The sequence below is a fragment of the Aedes aegypti genome, unplaced genomic scaffold (assembly GCF_002204515.2).
Source record: "Aedes aegypti strain LVP_AGWG unplaced genomic scaffold, AaegL5.0 Primary Assembly AGWG_AaegL5_hic_scaff_2202_PBJ_arrow, whole genome shotgun sequence".
In the NCBI taxonomy this organism is placed as follows: Eukaryota; Metazoa; Arthropoda; class Insecta; order Diptera; family Culicidae; genus Aedes; species Aedes aegypti.
Genome location: NW_018735711.1, coordinates 1 through 24,552, shown reverse-complemented (window position 1 = coordinate 24,552; position 24,552 = coordinate 1). Strand labels below are relative to the sequence as shown.

Genomic DNA, 24,552 nt, shown 5'->3' with positions numbered 1-24,552 from the left:
AAGAGAGAGATAAAATCTATTGACGCGCCACGCCAAAGCACGAACAACGATTTGTTCCAGAAAAAGTGTGGTGAGACTTTTTTTTGCAGTCTTGTTGAACATGATTGTTAATATAAAGCCTTTTTTTAATGGTTCGGTAACACATGTTGTTGAAGATTATGTGCAATAGTGTATTTTACAGGTGTGTCGAGAGACTGTCCGGGATTACGAGTCAGTGTTTTAAATCCGGACATCATTTAAAAAGCTGTTTTTACTAGTGAAAGTGATCCTTATGAGAAAAATTTGAGAAGAATTGTAAACATGTATATGAAAAAGAAGTGTGAGAGAACAGATATGACTAAATGTGAGATGAAATCGTGTAAATCATTAGTGATTACCACTCAAGCCGCATGTTCTTCAGTTCAAGCTGCAATGCGCTCCACTTCTGGCAACCAAAACATTAATATTACTTACGTGCAACATTATAAGGGAAATATTTTCATCGATTATTATTTTATTATTGATTATTTCATTAAGTTTGACATGATTCTCATAAGTGATATACAAATAATATCAAGTTTTAAACACAGATGTCCGGATATCGATCCAACAGTGTCCGGATTTGAAAACACGTTTTGTGTCGCGGTGTCCGGATTTAAAAAGACAGGTAAGCATCAATATTTTAAATAATTTTCTTTGTAAAAATCCATGGTTAATACCGGGGTATTTCATCACTTTTATGAATATTTGGTTTGTAAGAATGTATTGTACAAAATATTTCAAGAATATTCAAAACAAAAATACTTACATAAGAGTTTGAACATGTGTTTCATTTAAGCGTCCGGGTATTGATTCATCACGGTACGCGTTTTTGGAAACGGTCAACCGTGAATTGTTGATTAAATCTTCTTTCGGTTGCCATATCAGCAGCAGTGGATGCAGCCTTCTTGTTGTAATTTTTCTGATTGACTAGCGTGACCATTCCACCAATATATAAGTGAGTGTGACACATACCAGCAAAGGTTCCCGATGTGTTTTGTATTACAAATGTTGTTGATCGATTATTGGTTTGGATAACCATGCAGTATGCAGGCCTTTGAAGTAACAGGTGCAACGTTCGTTATTTTCGTTTTCGCGTCTCCAAGCGGTTGATTTTTTCTGTTTCGGAACAGTACTTTGTGATGGTGAACCAAGCCAGCGTGCTCGCAAAAACGGCTCAGAGTGAGTTTTTTTTTTCGTTTACGCGGTGTTCTGGCACAGAAGTTTTATTCTCCGGTGGCTTAAACCATGATTTGCTGAAAGAGTGTCGAAAGCGGAGTGAGTTTGTTCAAAAACTATTGGACATGCCCAAATATCTATACAGTCACCAAAAACGTCTACCAAACGTATCCTATGGCCTTTCCCGTCCCGTTTATTCCACAATATCCCGTAACGCCTATGAGAGGTCGTTAGAGTTCTCTGCATCTTTCTAAGTAGGTGTTCAAAAATCATTCCTTCACATTCCTCAGCATTCGCGAGGACGTGGCCAGGACAGCTCTCGATCGTTGGAGGAAAGCGCGATTTTGTATAGAGTCGAGGATTATTGAATTTGTGCGAATTGCTTAATGCTAATATTTGCTTGTGTTCACGAAGGAATTCATATCAGAATGGTTGGAGAAATAACTACAAAAATCAGTAGGAGAAATTCTTGTAGCATGTTTTTTTTTTTCTGGAAGCACCTTTAACGAAATTCATAGAAAATTCTGGAATCAACCCTTTGGGATTTATTTGGAAAAACTTCTGCAACGAATCTTTGGAAACGGATGAAGATCGAAATAGTCATCCTGTTGAGTTTACGCTAGTTACCCGATCAACACCTCTTCCTAGTTACCTAATGGATCATAAAAATAACCAAAACGGCCGCTATGGAAAGCATAGACAGCGCCACCGTAGCCTGTGTGTGTTTGACAGAACAGCAATGCTGTCACAATGTTAAATCCCATATACAGTGGCGCCTTTGTTTTTGATGCGGTGAGCACTACAAAAAACTATCTTCAATGATCCATTCTCTGCGCGGCGGATCCAATCCTCTTGAAGTGGTGATTGAAACGCAATGTTTGTCAAACACACAAGGCTACGGTGGCACATCTATGCTTTTCATAGCGCCGTTTTGATTATTTTAAATGATTCATTGGCACATGGGATTTCGCAGTTCAGCGGTGCTGGATACGAGAACTGGAAATTTAGAGTCGACAAGTTACTGAATAAGGCCGGTTATCTGTCAAGAAGGATGCACCAACCTCGCAGTTAAGCTTCCGAAATTTCAAGAAATGGACGGAAGGCTGTAAACCTGATAATTCATTTATCCACGACGACTTTTTGGATGATATCCGGGAAAGAAAACAGAGAAGAACATCTGGAATACTTTGGAGGGAATCTACGCCAAAGTTTCTTAGTTCCGTCCATTGCGTTTCAAGCACCGAAAATGGGAATTGGTGAAAAAACTCCTGGATCAGCTTTTATTCACATTTTTTAAGTAGATAATTCTGATTAGGAATTTGAAATCAGATATTTTGCAAAGGAGGATGAAATAGTGACTTTATAAGACCATTTTATTAATAATGAGTCATTTGTAATCAAAATGGTCCTCTACATGAGACTTTAGAGACCTTCCAATAAAAATAAAGACTCTAAAAAGCGACCTACTACCAGCCCTGGCTACTGCACACACACCTCGGCCAGGGGGAGGGAAAACACTCACACAGATTGTACATGGATTCTCTTCCCTCCCCCTTTTGCACACTACTGCTGCTGCTGCAGGCAAGGCAAGGCGACTCTGTGCCACTGCTGCAACAATCCACCCACCGCCATTCGATCGGCGTCGTTTTCTTTTCTTCTAGTTCCCGGCCGGTCCGTCACATGCTTCTTTCTTTGACGACCGGCTGCCTTTTAATATATTTATTTATAAAATTAGAAACATGAACTACGGAACGGAATACGAAAGAAGGGGACAACGCCCAAAAATGAGCAGACGGAAAGCGAAAACATCCAACAGGAATTTTTCCTTTCCATTTGGTGGCAAGCATCTTACTGCAAAAATGACTTATTTATCGGATGATTAAAAAGGAATTTTCTTCGAAGAAACCAGGGAATTGATTCTTCCTGCTCGAAACAAGCACATAATTTGAAACTTCAATCTAATCTAAAATGTAGGTATTCTCAATGTCGACATTTGGTTATTCTTCTATCGACCGGCTTTTTCCGCATACAACGAATTTTTTCATCCCCTTCCTTGGTGTTTCCCTTCCGTGTTTTTGCAAAACAATCTCTTCTTCTCAACCTGGACATGGCAAAGATGACGAGACACGAATTTTCACTCACCCATTTTGCTGGCTATCTGCTGGTCTTCGTTTTCCGCTTTTGCTACTTTTTTGGTTTGCCTCTGCAGACGTCGTCGCTTGGAAGTTTTTCCTTTCTCTGCTCCTCAATCACCAGTCAGTTCCGTCGTCACTATTTTCCACTTTTCGGCAGCAACCTGGCACTTTTATTCCTCCGCCTCGGAAAAACCGAAGACAAAATGGAACTCTTTTCTTCCACCGATGAAATTTATCCAATGCAACTCCCAGCGTTTGCTTCGAGCAAAAAGTTTACTTTTTATTTGATTTTTTCTTAATTTTATCATTATTTTACTTCACAACTTTCCGAAATCACTGAGAAATTGCACTAAAGGGAGCAAAAGGTAACTAGATTTTCCACAGAGAAAAATTCACCACCCCCTGTGCTGTGACGAAAAACTTTCTTTTTCCCCTTTTTTGGTTTATCTTGCACCGAACTCCGGGAAACCCGACGAATGGATGAACCAGCCAGTGAAACCCACTCAACTTAGCACTTTTTTCCACTGCCAAATTCAACTAATCAACACAAACTTTTATTTTCACCAACGTGAACGCAAAAAGAAAACACTTTACGACGCAACGGGGGAAAAGACCGAAACCTGACTGAAAAACCTGACCGACTGGCGAATTGAATGGACGACGGGACGGCTTGTTCAAAACACTCGCTCCAAGACGGACACGAAATCGCACCAACACCGATGACAACAGGGACACCGCGCACACAATCCACCAGTGACGTTCGGGTTCAAAGTTTTGACGAGGGGCGATGTTGAGCAGTTTGATTGTCAGATTGACAATCGTTGACAGCCGGGGGATCGGACAGTGCGCCGCGAATTCGAGTGATGCGATGTTTTTTACACACAGAATATAAAACTAAAGATTTCCTAAAACTCATTTACACACGCAAAAAAAATTGTGCGGTAAAAACTACCATTTTAGGAGGTTAACTTAAGCGCTCGCACCGGCAATTGGGTCCTAAAAATTTTAATGAAATCTTGTTTTTATTCAATAACACGAAAAAGCATCTTACTGCAACTACTTTAGCAATTTTTCCTGCTCAAATAACGGCTATATCATGTTTAAACTTTAATTTAAAAATTGGGTCCATAAATAAACCTTGACACTTAAGATCATGTTGACGTTCGCTTAGTCGACAAAAACACCACAGGGGTTTTAGTTTTAACACAGGGGTTGTTCCTATCTGACATTTCGGAAGAGACACGGAAAACAAAATACACCCAAAATTTGAGTTTAAGCCAAGGGGTGTGACAAAATCTAAGAAAAATGTTTTTTGGGCTCAAACCAACGGAAAACATTAGAAAATTGAGTAAACATGTGTTATTGGCCTAATCTTAAGCGTTTGGCACTAAAATTGGGACAGGGCTTTAGGACCCTATTTTTAGCAGAACCAGAAAAGCGCTTGATTTTACCATGTTTGTAGTCGAAATCAGATTGTTGTAAATTATTTCTGTCAAACATACCAGTAATGTGGTGAGGTGTACCGTGAAGATAGTAAATGGTCTGAAATTCCATGGTAGTTTCAAGAATGGGCGTAGTCAGCTAAAATAGTAATTTTACCACAGATTTTTTTTCCGTGCACGGAGAAATCAGACTATTGACCGTTCAGTTCCTAACTGTTCGCGACCGTTTGAAACAGTCGTCGTTCTAAACGGTCGGTGAAACAGTCGCTGTCAGATTTGGCAGCATCAACGAGCGAGAAGTTTTTCGCGCGCAAACGAGCACCCCTACTCTTTCATGTAAGAGCAACAAGGACAGCAGAGTGGGCGTCGAGTCAGATTTCCAAAAACAGCTGTTATTGACACTCGGCTGCCGGCTGCACGGCTCGGAAAATGAGGGGTGGTTGATGGAATGTTTATGAAAGTATGTTTCACTAAACAAAATTCAGCTTGTAATAAATATTTTTAGTGGTCAAAATACAGGTTCAATGAAACAATTCAATAGCTGGCAATAGTTTATTGCGCGTAAGGTATGTATAGTTAACCTAATTATGTGTTTCTAAAACATTCGCAACATTGTTTCATCTGGATGGAATACATTGAGATTCCCTCGATTTTTAACGACTGTTTCGAACAGTCTTCTAATAAGCCGGGATAATCCAACATTCAAGTGGATATACAATACCCAAAAAATAAGTTCCTTATATTGTACCCAGGGATTGAATACATGAAATTGAGAGAATCTCTCACGTATCGCTCTCTGCAACTATCATAACATGATGCACATTATGAGAGTCTGTTTATCGTATACTGCTACAGCTTTGATCAGATTGGGGGGATAGTAGGGCATGAATAAAACCCCTCTAAACATGCTTCAAGCATGGGGGACACTATTGCTATTGGAAATTCATGGATTGTTCATCATGCCAGTAAAGAAAATCACCTATCCCAACGGTAAATAAGCGAGAAAATGAATTTTATCATCGCTCTCTCTTTGGGGTCTCGCTCGCTGCTTCCATTTATCGGACTTGTTACACCTTGCGATACAATGAAGATCGTGGACCGCAACAGATGGGGTTCATTCACAAATTTCATAACGCCAAAAATGACCATTTTTGATACCCCACCCCTCGTAACGCATTTTGCATAATATTTTTCAAATTTTGTAAGAGTTGTAACATTTTTAGGGACACCCACCCACCCTCTTCAACGTTATGATTTGTGAATGGGCCCATGGGATGTTTTTTTTTGCTTGCTTTGATCGTGCTTCATACACTGAGACAAAAATACTTAGGTTTCCATAACCGACTTATGAACCAGCCAAATTATGGTTTCATTGCACGCTTAAACATTTCGAAAATGGGATCACAAGTTTCATAAGTGAGAGCTTTGAATTCTTTAACAAGAATTACTTGAAATAATTATCATAGCAATCGCTAGAAGAACTACTCCGCTTTCGATGTTGGCTACAAGTTAATCGAAAACAGATCTCATGTTATAAAATCATGTCAATTTTTGAGCACGCCTGAAATAAAAGGCGATATTTTTATCGATTGATAATTCGAATTAAGTTATTATCATTGCGTTTATTTCCGAATTTCATTCATTGATTTATGAAATTTATTACTGAAATTCTTCACCAGAATCATAAGTAAAACTTAAAATTTTCAATAATAATCGTTGTGGCGCCAAATCATAATTATTCCCTAGAAATTATTAAGTTTTTTTTTGCCTCAGTGTACTCAAATGAATCGAATTCTGCAATGCCAACACGCTAACTTAGAAAGTACCATTAAATGGGTTCCATTTACCCATTTTTATGAACAGTACTGAGTTGTCAGAAAAAAAAGGGAAGTTTTGAAATGTCTCAAAAAGGGTACTATTCCACAGATCACACCGCCATCTTCTAGTAGATGTTCGGGTTTGTTTGATTTTAGTGAAATAAAAATCTATTTTTAATTAAAAATTTAGTCGTTTTGGTGTTGGCAAAGCCAAAAGCAACCTGACTGGATATCATGTTCAAAATATCTTTTAGGTAAAGTAGTTTTGAAAGCAGTTTTATGTTTTGCGTTATGGATCATTATTTTCACGGTTTTCATTTTACAGAATCCGGACGTGATGTGACGATGTGATATAACTCTATAGAGCTGATTCCAATCCGCTGCGCTGGAATACCAAGATTAAGCATCCCGGAAGCGTTTGACAGTGGCCCAGTGGTTCAGTGGAGCATCTACGATCGGCGTCTTGTAATTAAAAAAGATATATGCTATTGTGAGGATAATGTATGCCGATAGTGTATGCAATGTTAAGTCATATTAACACAACAAACATGTATTGTTTCATTTATATCATTTGTTTTAGTTTTGTGTATGTCTCAACCTGAATCCAGAGCGAATATTGATCTAAAAATAAGGTTTTACACAGCACAGACGTAACACTTAGAACAAATTTCTTTAAAATCCATCGCCCAGTTTACACCATCACCATCTGGTAAGCATGTTGCACTAAATGCCTTTTCGTGCAACAAGACCTGTAGATGGCGAGAGTGTGAAACGTCAAACACGAAGAGAAACGATACGCGCGCCTCTGGTTGTGAGATTTGTAACATAGCGAATTTGAAATGATCGTTAAATGAGTGGTCGATGGATTTTGTCAGTGTTACGTCTGTTTGTCTGTGGTTTTAGTACCCATTTTTAAAATCTATCAAGAGTTTAAAATACCCATGTTTTGAAGTTCCTGTCGAATACTCTTTAATGAGTAAATCGGCTTTATCCAGGGGGTGGGAAATACCTGATCGCATAGAATCCAGTACATGGCCGTAAAAGGCAAACATCAAAAAGATTAAAGATAGATCGTTGACATCAACTCTTCGAGACTGAAGCGGGAAGGTAAATTGATAACCCTTGGCAGAGATGCGATCAAGGTAAGACAGCTGAACAAAATGAAGAGGAACCTGTGAAGGAGTTCAATGATGAAGAAATATTTAAAATAAAGATGAATAATTATAAAACTATGTGTCTTGGTTTGCTTCCAATATAGCTTCTTTATCACTTTGCCACGATAGCAAGTCATAGGCGTACACATCGATAATATGAGTCTGCATTGACACTGTACTGAAGGTAGTTTCCAGTGAGAAGCATCATCAGCCCCGTCTCCCAGAGATTCCAAATGCTTTCCGGTCGCTGCACATCGCACGTATCTTCACCCTCTCCGGAAAGTCTGCTAAATTGGTTCTGGCAGCACGATTCCTGGCTAAACTGCCCCAACTTCTTGGCATTGTTGAACAGAACCCAGCGGAAATGTGAAGACCACCTTGGCTGCGCAGTTGGAATATATTCTCCGCGTGGACAGGAGCGGCGCCAGAGCTGGAGCGTAATGAGAAGCGGGATGCTTTCGCACTACAAAATCAATGTCCACCTCCAAACAAATAAATTGCAGAACACCCACGGATTCGCCCAGCTTGAAACTGCACCCGATTACGTGCGTTCCGTTCAATCGCCGCTGATCGGGGTGTGCAAAGTAACATGTTGGCCTTGAGTCGTTGAGATTGCACTGCAAGTATGGATGGGGAATTGGAGTCATTCCAGTTTCTCTCCTGGAGGATAAGCCGAAAGAGACTTACCATTATCTGATCCTAACAACACTACCAGCAGCACAAAAAACGCCCCTCGAAGTTCGCATTTTTACCATCACGGTCATCCACTACATTTCGGAAACTGTTTAGAAAACTCCGCTATCATTCATCGGATCCTTAACGCCCTGGTGGGCATCATCCAATATTACGATCATTATCCGTTTGATTTCTTTGCGGCTGGACTGCAAAATCATATGAATGTAATATTTATTAAAGGCTAATTTCACTTAAAACTTACCATAATTAAGCTCATAAATCTTAATAGCGGCCTCCGTCATTCAAAAATTTTAGATTTGATGCTGTTCAATGGGTGATATTGAAAATAAACAAAAACAATCTGCCATAGAACAAACAGAGTTGCCAGTTATTGCAGTGCAACCAGACAAATACGACATATCGATACGGTCGCTCTCTTCGGCACAGTCGGCACAAATCGGCACAATTTTAGGTGAGCCGAGTTTTCCACCCCCTGGGTTTACCCATACGATTAAACCAGGTTTAAGGCCTAAGCGGTGGTGAAGAAACCGCTTATAAGTGGTAAAAAATCGCAATGTCAGATATGCAATGATTTTCATTCTGGAGAACTGAATTCTGGGAAATGTTTTTCGGAAGAATGTAACAGAATCAGATCCACACGGTTAAAAAGTATTATACTGGAACGATTAAAGGTCATACTAAAACCATATTCGGTCTATTCACTCATTGGAGTGAATATCTTAGCAATATGTCTTCAGAGTATCCAGCTTTTTACGCTAGCTATAAAACAACGTGGGGTGATTTGACTTTGACATTTCTTGGCTATCAATTTTATGGCTTAGTCTTAGTAGGCAATGATTAAAGATTGTTGATTGAAATGTCAATAGTTTTCACTGGTTTTGTTTTGCTACTGCGGTTTTTTTGTGCATATTGCAATGTCTAACCCATTTTACACAAAACTTTATTCCTTTCATTTTAGGTATCAATAGACCACAATTTCTCATGGAAAGCGTTTCTGAACCAAACAAATAGGGATGAAAAATTGAAAAGGAGAGTATTCTGTACGCCAGCATTGAACATTTGGACAATCGCATTGAGCAAACATAATGAAACCCTGGCGATTTTCAGAAACCTTCCGTAACCCTTCATAGAGAATGGGGAGAAATTAAAAGACATGCACATTTTCAAATATTAAAGAGGTTTTTAAAGATGATCAAATATTGATCTCCGTTCAGACCTTGACGTTCATGAACAGTGATATACACACTTTAACATGATTTTAGCCATTCTCGATCAGCGGGGTCACCGAGGAATGAGTCTAGTCTCTGCATACAAAATTACCATAATATTGTACACCATGGGGTCTACAGTCCATGTGTGAGATGTAGAAAACATGACGCAGGGCTGTAAAAAGTTTTTTTTTCAAAGATTGTTTTACTTCCTCCACAGTTTACTCCAACATAACAAGCAATAATGTAAAAAAGGGTCAGGAAACTAAATTATCTTCTGGAATAGTAATCACAGGCCTTTCAAGGTAATTACTAGAGCAATCATTTTGGCATCTTCGTTTTGCTTGTAACACTTATCTTGAGATTTAACAGGAACCAATCCCAATGATGTCTGCAAATCGTAGACCTAAAATGGCAAAAACATAAGTATTGAATAGGAAATTAGGAAACTAGTTTTTTAGATTTCCATTTCCTGCAACCAAGAGATTTCATGACGTTTCTCTAAAACCAACAAGAAAAAATTTTAACATCGCAAGGTTTGCTTTGATCAAACCATAAAAATATTATAGTGTTGACAAGAAAAGTCAAAAAGGGGTGATTGAAAGTTTATAGCGAGCTAGCGTAAAAAACTGGATAAACAGCTTTTAATAATCATAATGCTTATTACGATCATATTTTTTATGCAGCCGATACAGTTTTGTTTACCTCGAAATCAGAACCAGAATTATTAGAAAAATGCAACCGAAATCGAAGACAAATTGAGCAACAAAACCGTTATTCTGTTTATTTTATCCACATGTCTACCATAAATACAGTATATTATTCAATTGCATCACAATCAAGATCATCAATAACTCTTGCTATTCGATCCCAATGTTGAACCGCAATGCCTCGTTTGATCGCTCATAGTACATGCCCCTGATTGGTCACTTCCCATTCTTTCGGCAGAGCTTCAGGATCTTTTCCAAAGCCGTAAAGTGTTCTGTTGTGTAATATTGTTGAAGTCTCGTTTGGTGTTCGCTCCTCGAAGGCAGATTTGTCGAACGAGGTTGAATCGGGTGCTGTGCAGACAAAATCTCCTGAAAAAGTTCAACCAGAAAAGTTTTTGGTATTCGACCGGAAAACATATCATCGAACTTACCTTAGATCTGGTTGTTATACAGATTTTATATTCGGTTGATTTCTCGCGCGCTCGTGGTTACATTTAGAACTCTTTTCTTCACATATTAACTCACTTTCAGGTCCGCGGCCATTATGGAACTAGCAAAATTTGCACTGAGCAGCACAAATGCACAGGAAATAATAATTCCTAAATATGCGTGGCTTAGTATAAATTTATATCATTTGCAAATATTAAACACCTCAAATGAATTGCAAGCAATAAATCGCAGTCTAATTAGTATTTTTCATTTTCACCGTGCACGTATTCGTCATGAAATAAGCGTGACAGAGAAGGGAAACGGGGCCTACAAATTCCGTGAAACGGTCAGCGTCATTTCTTGCATAACATATGATCTCGCCACAAAAGTCATCGGTAACCGAGTGTGTAGCTCGTTGTTTGTAAGCAAATGATTTGACTAACATAAAAGCTGTCACCACTGGGAGATAGAGGAGGATTTTCATTTCATCGTAGCACTGTTAAATAACGTGTAAAACTATCCCTTTGCTCAGCAACAACAAGCTACATACTCGGTTACCAATGGCTTTAACGTTCAACGCTCCATCATCGTAATCATCGTCATCATTGAAACTTAAATAGCAGTTTTTCTGTTCAAAACTAAAAAGTATTCGATGGAAATGTGTTCACTGTATTTCGGTTGGAGAATAGAATACAGTGAACATATTTTACTGTAAATTTTCTCAATTTTGAACAAGAAAACTGCTTTTGAAAATTTTGAAAACATTTACGGATTCTGCATGCCCCCTAAACAGTGTTGACCAGACTCATTTCCCCGAAATTCGAATTGTGAAGCCATGAACTGTTATAACTGTGCATTGTATTCCTGAGATGGAGGGGGAGGTGGTTGAGCTTGAGTGTTGCACATGGGATCCGACAGTTTCGATCTCGGTGGGCCGAAATTCAAGTTTCGGTGAAATGATTCGCACTCACTCACTCACTCATTTTATTTCACCGAAACTTGAATTGTGGCTCTCTGGGATCAAAATTGATCGATTTTGTGTACAGTACTCAAGCTTAACCATCTGCTTCTCTATCTTAGGAGGATAGAACATGGCTGTAGTAGTTCGTGGCTTCGTAGTTCAGTAAATGTTATTTTCGGGGAAATGAGTCTGAACAACACTGCCCCTAAAGAGCGAGATCATTTGTTATGCGAGATTTGTTGAATCTCTCCTCATAGAGCTTAGTGACATTTGAACGCACGAAGGCTAGCATACGCTCGTCATACACAGTTTGTTTTTGTTTTCCTCAAAGAAACTTGCACACGATTTCCATGGAATTCATTTCAGTCATATCCAATGTATGCAGCCATAGTAAAATTAAACATAAGTTTCTAGTAATAGGCTTAAGCTGAACGATCACTTCGACATCTGGTGGCTAGTAGAAGAACCGTCAAAAAAGAGGTTGGGTTGAGAACGCACCGTGTGCAGCCTAGGAAGAAGCACACAATAGTCCATTTTACGAGACGTTTTTGAACAGCTGATTGCTTATTTTCGTTTCGTAATATGGACTATTCACACTGTTTTTTTCGTAATAGATATTTTGTAGACGATCCGAGAGCATTGAAAAACATGGTAAACTTTTTTCCTTCGGAAATGCACAGATTCAGTCAATCCTCATGTGCAATTAGTGGGATAAAAATGGAAAATTCTCGCATAACCTGTGATCTCGCCATAAAAGCCATTGATAACCGAGTGTGTAACTCCTTATTTCCTGAGAGAGACTCGCGAAGAGGAAAAATATCAACGTCATATGCAGCCCACATTCCCCTCTCACGAAACGTCAAATGCAGCCCACCGTTTTTATGGCTGAAAAAGTGAAAAGTATTGTGTTCAAAGTAAATTGTTATTGAAAACCTCTGTCAGCGGAGCAGTTTTTTCCAAAGTTGCTGATAAATTTAAGCAGTAGATTAATTATTTCTAATGTCCGCTACGTTTGCTGGCATGCAATTTCACTCAAACGGCTATTTATGATTCTAAGTGTTGCAAACTCAATCATTTTTTGCTGAGAAGTTCATGTGAGGATTTGAACGGCTTGCGCATAATTGGTATAAACCAAGGGGTGGATCACTTCTGATGCATCGAAATTATTTAAATGCATTTAAATGCACACTCAGAATATTTTCAATTCATGGCTTGCTCCAATGTTTATTTGTTATCCTTGTCGGAATGTCAAACTCATATCAAGTAAAGCCTTGCTCAGCTTTAGCTCTGACTGACAAAGAGCGGTGCCTTCCACATACTCATAAGCGAAACAAAGCTTCTGTTTTCTGATCCAGGCCGCAGTGAGAAAGACTGCAAAAACCTAATACTTTTGGCCATCTGTGGAATGGACCCTTCCAAGTAGCTGCTGACACTCCTTGGATTCAGTGCAGCATCGGATATTGTCATTTTGGGCTTCACTGTCCTATGTGGAATAGATATTATCCTAATCCTTTATCGACATTCGTGCCTACATTCGTGTCTCTTGATCTAATCCATACGTTGCAGTGATTCAAAGCTCCGATAAAGAAACGTTCATTCTGTCAGAGAGACTGGAAGGAAGAGAGTATCAACCTTGAGCGCTTATCGTTTCTTTCCTGTCCCCAAGATCCCCAACCAACATTACAAGAAATAAAACAAGTTATTGAGACAAATAATGTTATATATGTTTAGACTTTGATGTCAGAATAGATGCGGATTTTATTTCCAACCAATAAGTCAAAAGCTGTAAGTTCCTCGGGAAGGAAGTTGCAAGGGTTCTGTTTAATCTTGATTAAGTGGGGCAATGTATACCAGCAATCAATCATATATTTTTCACAGTACATCCAACATATCTGTAGATCGTTTTTTAGTCCTTAAAAATTATGATGCTAACAAAAAATCTTACTGGTTTTCCTCTCCCATGTGGTGTTCAGTGAGTTAAATGTTCAGCACAAAGGTTTGTCTGGTTCTCTAGGTTTGGCTTCGATGAATCTTCATCTTAATATATTTTACCGTTTGATAGTTACAACTCTAATCTAGCTTGTTTATCTGAAACAAATAAAATTTGTGATTAGTTGAAAAAGAATCAGTGTAGAATATAACAATTTTCAAACTTCCACAACAAACAATGACGCGTTACTACGATACTACGAGCCAGGGCTAAGTTGATGCATATGTCGAAAAAATGCATTTAATGCAAATCGATGTACATTAGATGTGCACCGAACTAGTGATCCACCCCTTGGTATAACACAAAGTGGAATAAGAAAAACACTCAGCAATCACAGAAAAAGAAGATCGTCTTCGCGAGTCTCGTCTCAGCTTATTTCTAAGGAAATGGATGGACCTAGATGAAAACTATCACCACTGGGAGATAGAGGAAGATCTTCTCTTCATCGTAGCATAGTTGAATAACGTTTAAATCCATTCGTTTGCTCGGTAACAACAAGCTTCTCACTCACACCAATGGCTTTTAGGGCGAGATCACAAGTTATGCGAGAATTGATGTTTGGCAACATAGGTTATAAAATTCCGGATTCTCTGTTGGTGGTTAAATTTGTTGTGAAATCACGCGTATCGCAAGAATAGGGTCAAAATGATTATGCCAATGGAAAAAAGTTCAATAATGAATTGATTATGACTTAATTTTTGGACTAAAAAATTGAATTTAGCACGTAAACAAACATTTTCAATGACATTTCTCTCCTTCTTCCCCTGCGACCTCTATTATGGTGGTGCATCATATATATGCCTATAGCAGGCCTACCCAACCGTTTTGAACCGCGGGCCAAATCGCAGGAGTAATTTTGTGTCGTGGGCCACATTTTTAAACGCACAAATATTCCCATGAAGGCTGACAAAAATCAGTGAATGGAGAAAATTTCAATTGAAGAAATCGATAAAAAGATAATATTGCTGCTAAACATCCTGCTAGACATTGTGAGAGTCCCTTTTAAAATTATGTAATAATCTAGTCCAGAATATTTTGAAGAATATACCCCAGAAATTTTGAATCTTGTGAGACTAACAACCAGGGTTTTTTTTTAGAATCGTACTCCGAATTCTGTCAGAGTCCGACCTTATATTATTAGCATTAGCCGGAATGTGCTAAAATCCTGATCGGGCCTTTATGGAAATTTTGGTCAGAATGTCCAAGATTTTACAACTTTCGTGCCAAGGATTCCTTTCAAATTTCACTCAATAATCATTTTGAAAGGCTACATAGAAATATTTGAAAAAATGCTTGAAATTATTTTAAAACAAACCTACTCATAATTTCATTATAAATTCGTTTATTTTTCTGACAAAATGTTACATAACGTTATGTTGTAATCTTGCCCAGAATTTTACAAAATTATGTATAGAGTTCGTTGAAAATTCTGGCTATGGAATCCTGGTAAAAATTCTGTGAGAATATTGTCAATGTTATCCGTGCAGTCGTGCTCGGAATTCTTAAAGAATCCTGTTCAAGATCTGGACATAATTCAAACTATAATCAATTTTTCAATGAGTGGGCTGTTTAGGAAAAATGAGATTTCAATGCCAAAATACCATTGTGAAGTAATCTTACTCACTAATTTGAAGACTTTTGAATAATGATGTTGCGTCTGCAATACGAGTGATTCCGATGCCTGGTTTCTACGCCGCAATATGAGTTTTTTAAGCACCATAATAATGTTTATTAGAGTATCCTTAAACATGTAATGCAGTGCTGTAAAGTCTGGCTGGATTTGAAAAAGTCTTGCAAAATGAGCAGTTTGTCTTTTTGCCTTTTTCTCGACGAAAAGTCTGGCAGTGCAAGATTAATCTGGCATAATGGCAACCCTGCAGCTAGTACACGTGTGTTATCATTATTATCATGCGTCATGAGTGTGTTCAGAATAATAGTAGTAAAAGCCGAATTTCATACAAATACTCAACTTTGGCATGCTGTTACTTTGTTTCCCTATGAGCAATCGGCTTTAAATTTAGAAAAATTCAAAAACTCAAAATACAGCATATATATAAATAATGAAAACTACTATTATTTTGAACGATTTCACCTGGTGCTTAACTTTTTAACCGGTAGTGTGAAAATTAACAAATTATGTGATAATGAAATGGCTATATTTGTAGTTACTTTGCCAAAATTTCATGCCGGTTGCTCCTATGAAAAGAAAGTAACGGAATGCCAAATTGAGCATTTTGTAGGGAAATCGGCTTACACTACTATTATTCTGAACACAACTGTACATCTCCATCAAGCACTGCTTCAGCACCAACAAATCTGAACTTCCTTCTTTGTCTACATGCAAAACATATACGTTTGGGTAGAGTACATGATATGACAAGTTCATCCTAGGTGTCCACCTTTAAAATAGTGAAACTCTGCTTTACTGCACTGCGGACGATTTCAATAGTCATCGTCTGCAAAATCAAGGAGTATATGCGACAAAACGCAATATTGAACAGTAAATTCTGAAACTCATCTCCTTCCATTCCATGTAATTTCCAAAAAAAAATAGGCTCCTCGTCTACAATTCTTACACTTCATTGTATTTGCCAGCCTTTCAGCTTTATGTTTATTTTTAAGCCTTTGATATTACCTGCAGCAGAATTTCATTACTGAGTCGATCGTGATCTAGAAATCAATATACAGATTGACGATGAATTCCGAAAAAAATAAAACGAAGATTGTTGCAGGTACAGTGGGATTCCGTTTTTGGCAACAAAGTTTAAATTTTCAGTTGCCAAAAACGGAACCGTGCCAAAATCGGAACCCATATTTCAAATTTTATTTTTCAAATATTGGTTTTGAAAGCATCATTCAATGTCAATACATCATTTTTATGGAATCATAAGGCGTTCAGACTTCGAAAAGGTTCACTTTGAAGCATTTTTCCGAAGGATTATACTATGCTATGAATCTATAGCCCCGTAATGATAAATCTGGCAAACGTTTTTCTGGTGGCGTTTTTATGACTCAACGTCTTCAATTATTTTTTAGAAGCTTTATGTATAATTTTTGTATAAGAGGGCCTTGTAAAACCAATAATCGCATAATTGAACTTCATTCAAGAACTGAACATTTCCTTAAAATTATAGAGAACACGAAGAAAATGTTTTCTTATAAAGCCGTATTTACGAATCAAAAGCGCTGGGTATAGCAAAATGACATTAGCTTTTTTTCAATTGTATGAACATTTAAAATCAGTTTAACTTTTGGACTTTAGCGTAAAATTTGAAAAATTCGGGCGGTTTAGAATTGCTCTTTCAATTTATGTTTCTGATAAAGTAAAGCATTTTACAATGAATGGTTGACTGCAATCAAAAGTGCAAACATAAACATGAGATGATGCATAAATGTGACTTGTAATTTCGTAGAATTTAATTTTTACTTGAAATAATTTTTAATTCAGCTTGATATATGTTTTACACCTGCCTTATGAAATCAACTGAAACATTTTGACGTTGTTGAGACCCGTATCCTTGATTAACAATCTTGTATAGAATTCTGGATAGTCTCTCAACAAATCTTATAAAATAGTTGACGCAGAAAGATCAATTACACAGCAATACCACAGACAACAAGTTAAAAACACTCTCAGTCGTAGTTATCGCACGCTTCAATGATATTATTGAGAATAAATTGTAGTTTGGACTGTATTCGAATTTGTCATCGAATTTGTATAGTACACGACATTTTGCTGAACATATTTGTATCTATATTGCGGTGTGTTTTTAGATACGCAATGTAGAGATGGGCAAAACAGTTCTTTTCGTTGAACCGTTCTTAGCTGAGCAGTTCTTCGAAAAAGAACTAGTTCATTTGAACCGTTCTTCGCTTCGATTAATTTTTGCTTTTTTTTTTTTGTATATTCAAACTGTTTTGTTTCAGATATAACGTTTTAAAATAATAATAGTTTTATTTGTTTTATATTTGCTTTTTATTAAGAATTCAACAGTATTGTTATAATTTTCATACATCTTGTTCAAAGATTTTGATGGATGAAACACTTTTTGAAACGTTCTTTGCTTTCAACCTGTTCTTTTTTCGTTGCAAATTTGTCCCGTCTTGGAGAAAACTCGTTCACACGGAACGGAAGTACCAGGAATACACAGCCGCTTCTGCATAAGCTGAAAAGGTTTGGGTAATGCATTTACGCTCCATCCACCAAACAACGGATCGTTGGTTCTGGGTAAGATGGGCTCTGCAATGTATTTGTCCAGCTCGATACTACAGACAGCATCAGGATCTTGTTTGAATTGTATCTTGCTGACAGAATCATCAAACTCTTCCCAAAGTGACGATTTCGATGTGCGCTCCGAAACATCAGCTTCCCCGGAACATTCCTCGCCGATTGACTTAACTTCCTGTAAGCACGAATCTGGCTTAATAGTGCATCATACGCTGATTTGTAATCATCTTCATTATCGAATCCTTGCTTTTTAAAACGAGGATCAAGTATCACTGCTTGAGAAATCAACTCGTTTTTAGATCTCATTTCAAACCGTTTGATCAAGCCGTCCTTAAGGTTCTTACAAGTTTAACTACCTCCGATGGAAGGATGTCATCTGCTACAAACTTTTGGACCCGTCGCTTCATAATCTGAGTTAGAACTAGAGTTTTCGAAATTGAAACATTTTGTTCAGAAGATATTTCCACAGTGACTCATTGAAAATTCTCAGAACCTCAACCGAAGCCTCGATAACTTTCCAGTCGTCAGCGTTCAAAGCCAACTTATTATTTAGAAGTGCAAGAGTTGAAATTATAGAATTTTTATTCTTTAAAGCGCGATCTAGCATATCATACGTGGAGTTCCAACGCGTTGGAACATCTTGCTTTAATTTTAATGCAGCTTCATCCAACTTACGTTGCATATCATGCAACTTTTCGAGAGCATATGAACTTTTTTTGAAGTATTGTACAATACTTTTCACTTTGTCTACTATGCTTTGAATAGAGCTCGCAATTGCACCCTGAACCAGCAGATTAAGTGTGTGAGCAAAGCAAGACAAGTGGTTCATTTTCAAAATCGAAGCTGCGGATTTCATGTTCGCCGCATTATCCGTGACTATAGCTACAACTTTTGATTCTAAACCGAACGACTTCAAAACCCGCGTGATCCAAGTTGCAATATTCTCACCTGTGTGCCTGTCTTTAAATTCAGAGCATTCCAGAAGACATGACTTCAATTTCACACATTTGTCAAAAAAGTGTGCTGTGACAGCGTAATATCCTTCGTTATTGCTACTGGTCCATCCATCGCAAGTGATGCTCACTGCTAGTGTGGTGTCCAAATCGGCTTTAACTTTGGCAAGAACATCTTCGTACACTGTAGGCATTAAACTGTACGTCAATGTTTTCCGGCTCGGGAGAGTGTATGACGGACAAAGCAAATTCACGAACTTCTTGAATTCCGTACCTTCAACCAGAGATAACGGATGGTATTCCTTACAAATCGTCTTAAGCAACTGCACATCGATCGAACGTTGCTTCTGTACCGAAAGAGGTTTGATGATCTCTACGAAGTTGGTCATTGATTTCTGGGCAAATGGCTGCTTCACTTCCGTGGCATTCGAATCACCAAAAGGCCTTGCACACTCTTCCGTGTTCATTGTGGATGTTTGCTGAATGATATTCGCGATTGGCTTTTGCGACGACGAAGGAACCGTTTCGGATGCAGTGTGGAGGTGTCATTTTTGTTCCCTATCTCCACAGGAACCATCGGATGCTTGGTTTTCAAATGTCTTTTTAGGTTCGCGCTTGATCCCGAGCCATAGCTATTAATACATGGCAATAGCGGCATTTCCCTTTTCCGTTCTCGAGCTTGCTGAAATGATACCATATACCACTGGTAACTCTGCCACGGCCAGCCATAATTCTGGTGAAAATAGCCACATTTTAATCTGAAGCAAATCATCGCTCAAAATAGGTTTTTTCCACCTACCTGTCGAGGGCCCACTCTCAAAGATTGGGAAATTCAGCAGGATCAGTGAAATACGCAGATTATTTATGAAAATAACAGGTTTTTCAATGGGAACTTGTACCAGAAAACTTTATTGAATCACGGTCGAAGGATGTCAAAAGTCGAAATGGGAGAAAAGTAAACAGAGAGGTGCACTCTTCAATACAGAAATCTCTCTGAGAGCGAGTGAGAGGCAGAATAGAGGTTGCAAACAGTTGTTTGTAGTAGTGCATCGTTTTCAAAACAAAATTATTTCGCTTTGACATTATAATCACCAAACAAACATGACAACCTACGTTGTAGTGTGTGTGCTGATCGTATGGCTATTAGCTCTATTTCGATCTATTTATGTATCGTTCTTCGCTGTACTCTTTGTGAGAGCAAGCGAAGAACGGTTTCGAAAACTTGTTGACGAATGTGAGTGAAACGAAGTTTATTCTACTAGCATTCATCCTTCTAGAACCCGTTCATACGCACCAAATTATCTGAGAACGGTTCCTTAAACCATTCAGCTCGTTTGTTTTTGGAGAGCGGAGAACTACCGTTCCTTCAAAAAGAACGATAGTTCACTCATTCTCTTGGAAGAACTAGTTCTTTTGAACAGTTCGCGAACGGATTGCCCATCTCTAATTGTAATCAATGTAGAGTTGACCTGCTTTTCAAATGACTGAAGCAGCAGACACGATAATATTCACAAAAAATATAAATTTCAATGGTATTGAAAAAATGTTGCCAAAAACGGATCCATTTTGTTGCCAAATCGGGGGTGGCCAAAATCGGAATCCCACTGTATATAGAGTGGACTTCCTGGTGATGCTAATCTAAAGTATTAAATACTCATTGAGGATTTGTTTGAAGTTATTAAAGACTTTGTAATTTTCGAACACTTGTGACATATGACAATCATGTTTCCCGTGTAGTTATAATCCTGTTGTGACTGGAGTATTGAAAAGAGATATTTTACACAGAATGGTGAGGGCAGAACTTGGCGGAAAACTAGACGTAAACATCAAGAGTAGTAAGTAGTAAGTAGTAGAAACAATTTTTTTTAAGCAAAATAAATACGGCAGACTTTGGTGGGCTGGTCACTTAGTGTGAAAGTCGAAAAATAAGCTGTAAATTACTTATATTCAGCATTAAATGTTTCACGTTTATCGAACGTAATATCAATTGTATATTAAGAATTTATTGCTTAGATTTCATTCTTTGAACTAAGCTAACTGGATTAAGCCATGTAAAAACATACTTAATCCACTCTGGTATGTTAAGTCAGTTTCAAATATTTCCAATTATACAATGGTAACAGTTATAGCTAGTTGAGAACAGTTTGGCCAACTTTTGAGCGTTTTTGTAGGTTTTTCAGTGCTAATGCCAAATTTTATTAAGGATTATATTGAATTTTTAAGTCAAAAACTTCAAATCAAGATTTCTCGAGGAATCTCCTAGGGATTTTTTAAAAATTGGCTCAGAGGTGCAGAATGACCTCAGAAATCGAGCCCTGTGCTCAGATTTGATGGACAATTTTTTGCATAATAACGGTCTATCGGGGCACCGTGCACTTGGTTACCATTGGCTTTTAGGGCAAGATCACAAGTTTTGCGAGAAATAAACTAGATTCCAATTAGACATTCCAATAAAAAAAGCCTTGCTAGAGACTTGCATTGAAATAGTGCCAGAGACCAGCTACCAGTCCTGTATTAACTGTATAAATGCATCGCAGACAAAAAGAAGGATTCGGCGTATTACAGAGCCACAATCACACTTTGGAAGATATAGATGGCAGGAATTTCAGTACGATTAATGCCTTACAGCATAGCTTCCCAAACTCGATTTGAGCGGCGCACCAGCCGTTCGTCGGATCGCTTTTTCGTTCATCTTCAAGCGAGCTCGCAACAAGCTGGTGCGCCGCAAAAAGCTAGTTTGTGGAAGCGCGCTTTAGGATACCTTTCGAGATCGTGATGCATCGTTTAGTAAAGTTGTTACAAGAAGCACAAACCTCCCTCCTGGTTATCGGATAACAATATTAAAGCTCAATAATTACCAAAGCACATTCACAGCATCAAATCATGTTTTGTATTTTCCTGTTATCGTTGCACTCATAGAGACAACGATAACATTTCCAATTTTCCGTAAATACAACGAGGGATGTCAATGTTGTTTTCCTTCAATACTCCATCCGCTTGCTTATTCGGCCTTCTTGGGGGCAGCAGCAGCGGCAGCAGTAGTTCCAGTACTGGTGCAGCCTTGCCCTTCTTTGCCGAAGCAGGTCGCTGCGATCGCAGGATGGCGCTGGCACGACGAAGAGCAGCCTTCGCAGATCCGACGGTAACGGTTCTTGTTGACGATGTTCTTCAGCTTCTTCAGGGTGCGACGTGGGCGATGCTTCAGCGTAACCTTAACCGTAGCCTTGGCTGGCTTGGTCTAAAGTTCCGGGAACGAAAATGAAACAAATGCTTTCATTAATAATGCGACACTTCTCCGGAAGGATTGGAAGATGCGTTTTGATACGGCATCAGTATTTGGGTAGTGGACGTAGTCAATTCACGAGACTTTCAGTAAGCCTTTTTCCTCACGGAGATTTTAAACATTACCGTAAACCAGGGTCGAACTGGTCACTTTGGCAAATTTGATCAAGTCGGTACTGAACGTTTCCTTCCTAAAATAGAGCTCAAACATACTGTTTTCTAGTTGATACATATTTAATGAAGACTTTAAACAACTAATAAGCGGTTTCTTCACCACCGCTTAGGCCTTAAACCTGGTTTAATCGTATGGGTAAACGTGGTTTACGGGTTAAGCGAAGGTGAAGAAATCGGCCCTAAATGTTTTAGTGTAAGCTCAGTGAACTAATTTTTGAATCCTATGGCATTACATATTCTTTCATTAAAACAATGCATAAAACTTTTTAGGATAACATAAGATATTGTAAAACAGTGATCAATTTGCTCCAGGTTACGGTACGGGAGTTTGCGTTAAAAAAAAGTCGATGTAAACATACCTGGAACTTTGGTCGCTTGTACACGACCTGGATTCCCTTATCGGCCGAACGACACCCAGCGATTTCTTGTGGACCAGTCCGCTGTAACGGTACGAGCTCAGGTTGGTCAGGTTGTTGGGCTCCTATAAAGAAGTGTTCGTATCTATGAGAATGAGGAAAAGCTGTTATCGCGTTGATTATCTTCTTTTAGGTAAACAGCGATCAGAATTGTGTCCATATTAGCGAGTAGTTGGAAGCACGTGCAAGCATCAGAAGTAGCAAATGGTATCAACAGAACCGTTCCGAGGAACGTTCAGAGATCTTGGTGGTAAATGTATCATCATAAAAGTGCTTCCAAAGAAAGTGGAACAGGACAACACAATTCCGGATCACGTTGAGGGCTAGGAGACAGGAGGAACTTACCGTGCTGAACGGCTTCTTGATGTTGCGGCGCTTCAGCAGGAAAGCGTTGTGATCACGGATGATCAACCAGCTCAGATGGGATGATGTATCGGCCATTTTTATTGATTACCTGGAGGATAAAGAGAGTTTGATAAGTCAACTTTTCAAAGCGGAATCAAGTGAGTTAAAACTCCCAATATCACATCTGAAAACATTGAAAGAGCCAGAATGAATATGGCGACCTAAGCATCACAAACACGTTTTTTGAATTGCGCAAAACAAATTAAATTAACACTCACTTAATTGCACCAACTTAAAACTTCTACAAAATTAATCGAAAGAATTAAACTACAACACATTGCAATTGCAAAGTTCAACACAATATTCACTATTTCTCCCACAATTTCAAGTTTTCAGCACAAGAGATCGAGCTCGACTCACCTACTTTCGTTGGCTGACAAGATGGAAAAGACTCGTTCGCTGACAGCTACGACAACATTTACACCGAAACGAAACCGAAAGCGGAAGTGGAAAGAAGAAGAAAACTGAGGAAATTTCTTATGAGGAAAGGATTTTCAAGCAAGCTGTCTGAAAACGTAAACATAGGCCTTTTCATGTGACAGATCCGTCTATGCATTTGTTTACTTCGGTGAGGACCGTGCTAACACGGGCCTGTCATTTTCATAGAAGAAATGTCAAAGTGCTTTCCGATCAGCTGATTTGAGACGTCATTTGAATAGGCCTATTCTATGGTTGCGATGTTTTTGCTTTGCAAACACCGTAAAAAATAAATAAAAAATAGCCGCACAAAATTATTTTGTTGTACACCTATGACCTATCCACGGGTTCACTATTTGATGTTTTAGCGGTGCCGTGTTATTTATGTGACCATAGAAACCAGTGAATTCGGCACCGCTCAAACGTCAAATTAGTGAACTCGTGCATTGATCCATAGCTTGTTCACAAATTTCATAACGCTGAAGGGGGTGGGTGGGTGTCCTCTTGATGTTACAGCTCATACAAAAATTTGTAGAATGTTCATACAAAAAGCATTACGAGGGGTGGAGTGGGTGTCAAAAATGGCCATTTTCAGCGTTATGAACTATGTGAATGAACCCTATAGGCCAGGGCTGCCCAATGTACGGACCTCCTTTTAGGCGGCCGCGGAGGATTCGAAATTCTTCTCATATTTGGTCCGTTGAATATTCTACCAACTCGAAATTAGAACATACTAAACATATTCAATTTTCAATTCAGTTTCAACCTAAAATTTTAGCATAGTAATTATTTAAATTGTTTTAACCTTCTTAGACACTTAGAAACCTAATTTAATCAAATTCTAAATCTCAAATTATGGGTGCATCAACAATATTCCTACCATGACTTCCATCGACATTCATCCTTGACAGGATTATAAGAAAGACAGGCTTTTTAAA

General features: G+C 38.4%; 1 long non-coding RNA gene and 1 pseudogene across 2 annotated transcripts; both read right to left on the bottom strand.

Annotated features, from left to right (window-relative positions):
- Positions 1 to 3,434: 3,434 nt before the first annotated feature.
- LOC110680958 lies at positions 3,435 to 3,932 on the bottom strand. Its single transcript, XR_002503042.1, has 2 exons — positions 3,885 to 3,932; positions 3,435 to 3,681 (listed from the first exon to the last, which is right to left on the bottom strand). It is a non-coding gene; the product is annotated as an uncharacterized LOC110680958 (long non-coding RNA).
- A 17,842-nt stretch (positions 3,933 to 21,774) lies between these two features.
- On the bottom strand, positions 21,775 to 23,639 carry LOC5570465 (annotated as a pseudogene). Its single transcript, XR_002503043.1, has 4 exons — positions 23,558 to 23,639; positions 23,138 to 23,246; positions 22,736 to 22,857; positions 21,775 to 22,158 (listed from the first exon to the last, which is right to left on the bottom strand). The product of XR_002503043.1 is annotated as a 60S ribosomal protein L28 (transcript).
- Between the last annotated feature and the right edge of the window lie 913 nt (positions 23,640 to 24,552).